This window comes from Xyrauchen texanus, chromosome 25 (genome assembly GCF_025860055.1).
Source record: "Xyrauchen texanus isolate HMW12.3.18 chromosome 25, RBS_HiC_50CHRs, whole genome shotgun sequence".
NCBI lineage: Eukaryota > Metazoa > Chordata > Actinopteri > Cypriniformes > Catostomidae > Xyrauchen > Xyrauchen texanus.
Window position 1 is genome coordinate 226,139 of NC_068300.1, and position 8,361 is coordinate 234,499.

The window sequence follows — 8,361 nt, forward strand, 5'->3', positions numbered from 1 at the left end:
ATTGAGCATGATCTCTAACTCTGCAATAAATTAAATGGCATCTACGCTTACATCTTTTTATCTGTTTCCCTGTCTCAACCTCGGGACTCCTATCCTGAGGTCACCAGAACCGGCTGGATCCAGCACCATTCATGTTGGACTCCACTGCTACATGTTGCAGAATGATGATGACTAAATACAGCCGGTGCCAAACGTCACTTCAATCTATTATGACGGACTTCAGAGGATGAAATGATGCCAACACCAACCTGCATCACCTCGGTCTATTTATGGACTACGATCTTGAAATGGAATGCTTAGACTAACTATTGCCAACAAAAGCCTTCATCAGCGAATTAACAAGAACAATTGCATCTATGTGAACGTCTGCAATTAATCAAGATGGACTTCAAAGACTTTGGTCATTAATCTTACAGTTCAAACACAATCGATGTTTAATCACTGACCCTTAACACTTAGTTTAATAATTTTAAACCATGATTTTACCTATACATAATTAATATTTACATTACATTCATAATGTTAGCCAGAGGGGAACTGGCCCCCACAGTGAGTCTGGTTTCTCCCAAGGTTATTTTTCTCCATTAATCAACATCTTATGGAGTTTTGTGTTCCTTGCCACAGTCAGCCTACAGCTTGCTCACTGGGGTTATTAATACAATTATCATTTAATTATTTTTAAACACTATTAAAAATCGTATTTTATCGAAATTACACAATGATGATTAATCGACTTTATAGACATTACAGTTTTATCGTCTGTTAATGCTGATATTCTGTAAAGCTGCTTTGAAACGATGTGTGTTGTGAAAGGCGCTATACAAATAAAATTGACTTGACTTGACTTGAAAGTACAAACAAAGTGCAGTGCTTCCAAAATTTGGTGGACACATCCGAAAGAAAGCGTCCTGAGGTCATTTTTTAAGTAGAGAAGATTTTTCTTTGGCCACTGGATTATTATTATGTGTTAAGCATATAATTGTGCAGCTGAGTATGCCCTCTTTTAGCAAACCACATGGAAGCTATGACACAGGTATGCAGAAAAAGGTATTGTGGACGACTCCTGTGAAATTGAATGAATAGAGAGGAGGCACTTACCTTTTCAAAAAGAGAAATAAATAAAAATAGACAATGTCTGAGAGGAAAGGGCCTGTTGTCTCTTTTTTAGAGCTCCAGTACAAGACATATTTTAATGATGGGAGAGCAGCATAAGGATGCGTGCAGTGCGCTTGCTTTAAATGGCCTGCTGGTAGCCGCAGCACTCGCTTACGGCCATACCACTCTGTGCAGGCCCGAACTCGTCTGATCTCGGAAGCCAAACAGGGCCGGGCCTGGATAGTACTTGGATGGGAGACTTCCTGGGAATACCAGATGCTGTAAGATTTTGCTTTTCCTTGTTTTTTTTAACTCATACACTCCCCCTGGCTCAACTGGGATTTATTTATTTATCCTTGGAAATTGGTTGTTTGATTGATTTTCTTTCATTTAGCTTTCTCTGTGGCAAAGGACAGCCTGCTCATTTATCTTGACTCCTACAGAAAGCAGTAGAGGGTTTGTTTTTTTTTGCTCTTCCTTGACTGCAACATACAGAGTAGGAAAGTACAAACAGTGCAGTGCTTCCAAAATTTGGTGGACACATCCGAAAGAAAGCGTCCTGAGGTCATTTTTTAAGTAGAGAAGAGTTTTCTTTGGCCACTGGATTATTATTATGTGTTAAGCATATAATTGTGCAGCTGAGTATGCCCTCTTTTAGCAAACCACATGGAAGCTATGACACAGGTATGCAGAAAAAGGTATTGTGGACGACTCCTGTGAAATTGAATGAATAGAGAGGAGGCACTTACCTTTTCAAATAGAGAAATAAATAAAAATAGACAATGTCTGAGAGGAAAGGGCATGTTGGCAAAAGTGAAGTGAACCAATCTATGACAAACATAGATTAATAGATAGATATATATATGATACAGAATTTCTGTAAGATAAGTTGGTCATCGCAAAATCCGGAGCTGCTAAGACTGGAGTACTACACAACAAAGCTTTTACACTATCAAACGAATGTTGGCACTCAGCTGACCAAACAAATGATTTAGATAGACTCAGTAACCTTGTGAGTGGATGCACCACACTAGAAAAGTTCCGACAGAAACTACGATAGTATCCTGCCATTCCCAAAAACCAGCGTAACTCGCATCTGGTCATGGGAATGGAGAATTCATTGATAGCAGAAACCTTAGCAGCTACAGGTCGAACCTGCCCCTGACCAACCTCCTTACCAAGATAAGTCACCGTTGCTTGGGCAAATTCGCATTTGGCTAGATTCAGTGTTAACGTAGCTTTTGCCAAACGTTCAAAGACAGTGTGCAACAAAGATAGATGTTCTGACCATTCTGAAGAGTATACCACCAATTCATCCAAGAACGCATTACAATTTGGCACACCCGCCAACACCAGGTTAACCAACCTTTGAAAGGTAGCGGGTGCATTACGTAAACCGAACGCCATAACTTTGTATTGCATAAGGTGATAAGGTGTCACAAATGCAGAGATATGCGATGCACAACTAGTTAAAGGCACCTGCCAATAGCCTTTTAGTAAATCTAATTTAGTAACGAAACGTGCAGAACCAAGGTTATCAATGCAATCCTCCATCCGAGGAAGAGGATAGCAATCTGGCATCGTAACCACATTAACTTTCTGATAATCCGTGCAAAAAGGGAAAGTTCCATCTGATTTAGGAACGAGTACACACGGCGAACTCCACGGACTGTAACTAGGAATAGCTAAACCATTTTCTGTTAAATAGTCAACTTCTTCTCTCATAATAGCTCGCTTGCATGCATTAACACGGTAAGCATGTTGTTTGATAGGGGGAGAATCTTTAACATCTATGTCATGTTGTAACACCGAAGTCGTAGTAGGTGTATCATTGAAAAGAGTAGGACATTTTTCAATCAACTGGATAACATCCTGTCTCTGAGCTTCGGATAGATGAAATAAATAAGAAGGCAACTTCTTCAACACTTCGGAATTCCTCAGTTTAGTACACTGCTGTGGTGCATTACGCAGCACGAGACCATCTTCATCCGCACCTGTTCCTACTGAAGATGAAACCTCGCCGACTACTGCAACAGACGAAGCCACAGGTACAGATTTTTCCTCAGTTTTCTCCGAAAATCTATCCCTACCATGATATGCTTTCAACATATTAATATGACAGACCCGTGATTTGCGTTTCCTATCAGGAGTAGAAACTACATAGTCTGTCTCACTCAATTTCTTTTGCAATACATAGGGACCTGAAAAATGGGCAGACAAAGCTGATCCTAAAGTGGGCAATAATACGAGCACTTGGTCACCGACATTAAAAGAACGAGGAATGGCTTTAGTGTCATATCGACGCTTCATAACTTCCTGTGCGGCTGTAAGTGACTCCTTCGCCTGTGCCCACGCATTATGCAAACGCTCTCTGAAACGACTGACATAATTCAGCACATTAGTCTTAGGACTTACATCAATTCCTAATAGGTTTTCTTTTAGGAGCTTAAGTGGACCCCTAACATTATGCCCAAAGACGAGCTCCGCAGGACTGAATCCAAGCGACTCCTGGACAGTCTCATGAACCGCAAACAACATCAACGGAACTCCCTCATCCCAATCTTTCCCAGTGTCCTTGCAGTATTTCCCAAACATTGACTTAAGTGTCTGATGGAACCGCTCAAGTGAACCCTGACTCTCCGGTATGCACTTGCCAACCGATGAGTAATGGAAAGTGATTGCAAGACCTGATTAAAAATCTTAGACATAAAGTTTTTCCCCTGATCTGTTTGTATGATTTTCGGTAAACCAAACGTAGCGAAGAACTTAATCAGTGCTTTGATGATAACGGAAGCAGTAATCTTTCGAAGTGGTATTGCCTCTGGAAATCGAGTAGCTGTACACATTATCGTTAACAGGAATAAATTACCCAACTTTGATTTAGGTAGTGGTCCAACACAATCGATAATCACACGTTCAAAAGGTTCTCCAATAAACGGAATAGGACAGAGCGGAGCAGGGGGAATTATTTGATTGGGTTTCCCCATGCACTGGCAAGTGTCACAAGTGCGACAGAATTGCACAACATCCTGCTTTAACCCAGGCCAAAAGAAATGTTTCAGAATCCTATTATAAGTTTTCATGATACCCAGATGACCTGACAACACATGATCATGCGCCAAACACAACACGTGCTGACGATAACGAGATGGAATAACAATCTGGCACACTACATTCCATTCACCATCCTTTTCAGTATCTGGACACCATTTAAGCATCAACAAATTATCTTCCACAAAATAGATTACCTTCTCCTGACTGATCTGGTCTGGAGAGACAACTAAGGCAAAACATTTAGCCAAAGATTTATCCTCCTTTTGCACAACAATAATCCGTTCACGAGACATAGGCAAATTCAAAGTATTACTGTCTAACCTCAAAATGTCCGAATTAATGTGTCCATTAGAAAAGCTAGTATCTTCCAACAGTAACACCTTTTCAGCAGATACGGGAGCCATAAACGATTCTGATAAGTCAACGACATCATCCACTCTCTTTGACTGAGCGCGCGTCAAAACGCACGCAGGAAAGGTATCAGGAAAACTCACTGATAACTCATCACAAGAAACAAAGTTCGGCTGATCCATAACTTCCAACACAGGCATCACTTTACCCCCGGCCAAATCATTGCCAAGAATAAAGGAAACACCTTTAATGGGGAGAGAAGGACGTACTCTAACTGACACGAAACCAGTTACAAGGTCACTTTTTAAATGTACGCGATGTAACAGTGCTTTTACGAAACCCATTTCGATTCCCTGAACTAAAATACTTGAGCCACAAAATGACTGATCAGACAAAGGCAAAGTATCTTCTACCAAAAATGAGTGTGCTGCACCAGTATCGCTCAACAACTGAATCTCATGTTGATCTTCAGGTTTACCAGTCAATGAAATTAATCCCTTAAGCACGAACGGACTATAACTAGAATCAACACAGCCCATACCAGAAATATCATCAGTATTCTCAATAACAGAATTAACAAACCCCACACTTTTAGATGGTTGTTGCTGCTGCTTGCGCTTCAGCGTGAAACAATCTGCAATTACATGCCCCTGCTTGTGACAGTAAAAACATTCCCTTACCTCCTTAGGACGTGGGGAAGGAGATTTCGCACGAGACGCCTGAGGATGAGTAGACTGAAACGAAGAATTTTTCTCAGGACGAGCTGAACTAAACACCATTTTGTGCGTAAGCACAAATTCATCTGCAAGCACCGCTGCTTGCGACAAAGAAATTATTTTTGTTCGTTCAAGTATACAACAACACGTTCTGGCAAACAATTTTTAAATTCTTCTAACAAAAGCAACTCTCGTAACTAATTAAAATCTGTCAATTTACTCGCGTTACACCATTTATCAAAAAGATTTCCCTTTTCGCGAGCAAATTCCACAAAAGTCTGACTGGCAAGTTTCTGATGATTTCTAAATCGCTGCCTATAAGCTTCAGGAACCAGCTCATATGCACGGAGAATAGCAGACTTCACTGTGTCGTATTGTAAGCTTTCCTCTAACGATAGTGTTGAGCAGACCTCCTGAGCCTTACCAATTAATTTGCATTGAAGGAAAAGGGACCACACATCTTTAGGCCAATGGAGGGAAGACGCGATATGCTCAAATGCGCTGAAGTACGTATCCACCTCCGTTTCTCTAAATGGAGGCACTAGAACAATATGTTTGCTAACATCGAAGGTTGGAGAATGATCTCCCAGAGATACCTCCACAGAAGCCTCAGCACGGGGTGACCGCCCAACCGACCCAGGGCCACCTTCCGTGCCTCTAGCTCCAGCTGTCGCAGCTTCACCTCCTTCTCAGCTTCTACCTCGAGCCTGTGCATTTCGAGCTTCAAGTCCAACTCAGCCTGACGTGCCTGGGCCCTTTCTTGTGCCTCATACTGTAAACGAGCCAGACGGACTCTCAAGCGCCCGTTCCCAGACCCAACAGAAGCAGGGGAGGACGGATCAAAAGGCCTTAGTATCCGCCCCGACATCAACCTCGGCAACTGTCTCGCTCCGCTCTTCGTCCGATACCTCCTCACTAGAAACCCGTGCGCCAGCACCAAGTGGCCCGGCCTCTCCAATATTTACGCCAGGTCTTGAAAAAATTTTGATCTCCACCAACCTCTCGAATATAGCACTCTTACTAATTTTCTTGAGAGCTTGCCTCCCCACAGGAATTTTGTATTGGTCCGCAATCTTCAGTAAGTCATCTTTTCGACAATGATCCAAAATGCTCTAAGGAAGGATGCTCAACAAACGACTGTAGATTAAACAAAACCATCATTACTAACGTTATGAACCAAACCACAGTTAACAAAATACCACGCATCTGGCTACCCTGGAAAATACAGAGTCTTAGCACAAATCACTTTGCTACCAATACAAACACAGTCCATACATATTCCTCTCAATGTCGTGTGATGGGTGTTAAATATCCCAGACGAGCCCCCAATTGTTACGACCTCCGAACTAGTCTAGGGGTTCGGGAGTCCAACATTTAGATGCGACAATAAAGAGGTATATATATAAGCCATGGTTTGTACAAAAGACTCAAGAATCCAACCCACTGTGCAAAAAGCCAACACCTTTATTCAGTATAACAAGGTCAATGGCAAAAGTGAAGTGAACCAATCTATGACAAACATAGATTAATAGATAGATATATATATGATACAGAATTTCTGTAAGATAAGTTGGTCATCACAAAGAGAAAAAGATAGACATGAACAGCGCCAAAAAAAAGAAAGTAACAAAACCAAACGAAGTCTATCTGTTAAATAACCTCTAATCCTCACTAAGAAAATAAAGAAGAAAACAAATAATCTTCAGCGTCCAAGACGCCTACCTAATCTCCACTAACTATCAGAAAACAAAAATACAGGGAATGGCACTCGCCCCAACCTAGTGTATGTAAACAAAACGAAAACCCCTGCGTGTTTCAGTGTATGTCACGTGACATGATTATCTGTCTATCTCTGTCTCCGCACTAGTAACCTTCAGCTGTCTGCTGTATAACAAGTTACATAAAAACCAGAGAATCGAACACAGGAAGAATTCACTCATACATTAACTCAACATCACACAGATCGAACGAGAACCAGTCTTAACAGGGTATACAAAATCGCAAACAGAAAGCAGCGTGGTCTGAGTCTCAGCGAACTGAGCCTCCATGGAAACATCGACGTGCCCTCTTATTCCCCCGGTGGCCTGTTCCCATTGGCGACAGTGAGAAGGGATGACGTCAGCACTAACGATGATTGACAGGTCACTTGGCCAATCACGGGTACCTGCAAAGCGAAAGTAACTGAGAGAGCGGGAAGAGAAACACAAAGGAACACACACACACACAATACAGGAACGTAACACCCAGGAAGTCTCCCATCCAAGTACTAACCAGGCCCAGCCCTGTTTGGTTTCCGAGATCAGACAAGTTCAGGCCTGCACAGGGTGGTATGGCCGTAAGCGAGTGTTGCGGCTACCAGCAGGCCATTTAAAGCAAGCGCATGACCTCAGGACGCTTTCTTTCGGATGTGTCCACCAAATTTTGGAAGCACTGCACTTTGTTTGTACTTTCCTACTCTGTATGTTGCAGTCAAGAAAGAGCAAAAAAAAAAACAAACCCTCTACTGCTTTCTGTAGGAGGCAAGCTAAATGAGCAGGCTGTCCTTTGCCACAGAGAAAGCTAAATGAAAGAAAATCAATCAAACAACCAATTTCCAAGGATAAATAAATAAATCCCAGTTAAGCCAGGGGGAGTGTATGAGTTAAAACAAACAAGGAAAAGCACAATCTTACAGCACCTGGTATTCCCAGGAAGTCTCCCATCCAAGTACTAACCAGGCTCAGCCCTGTTTGGCTTCCGAGATCAGACGAGTTCGGGCCTGCATTTTTTTTTTTTTTTTTTTTTGCATTTTTTTTTTTATTTATTTAATAGATACGATACAATAAAAAAAAAAAACTGATTTTCTTCTACAAAACATTTCTACATCATATCTTCATTTTACATACATTCCTTTTTTTATTTATTTTTTTTATTTTAAAAGTCACTTTCACTTCCCGGCAGCTTCCACATTAAATCTTTTAGAACACAACAAACATTTGGGGTAAAAACATCATAAAAATCATTCAACATATTTTCATCTTTAAAATACACATACAATCTTTCAATATATAATTCTGTTTTCCTTTTAAACACAGTCCAAACATCCAATACAATGTTTTCTTTCTTAGCCACAGTTCTTCTCTCCCATATTGCACTTTTCATTAAC

The 8,361-nt window shown here is 41.2% G+C and overlaps 1 pseudogene; it reads left to right on the top strand.

Annotated features, from left to right (window-relative positions):
* The first annotated feature begins 1,264 nt into the window (after positions 1-1,264).
* Positions 1,265-1,383, top strand: LOC127619382 (uncharacterized; annotated as a pseudogene).
* The last annotated feature ends 6,978 nt before the right edge of the window (positions 1,384-8,361 follow it).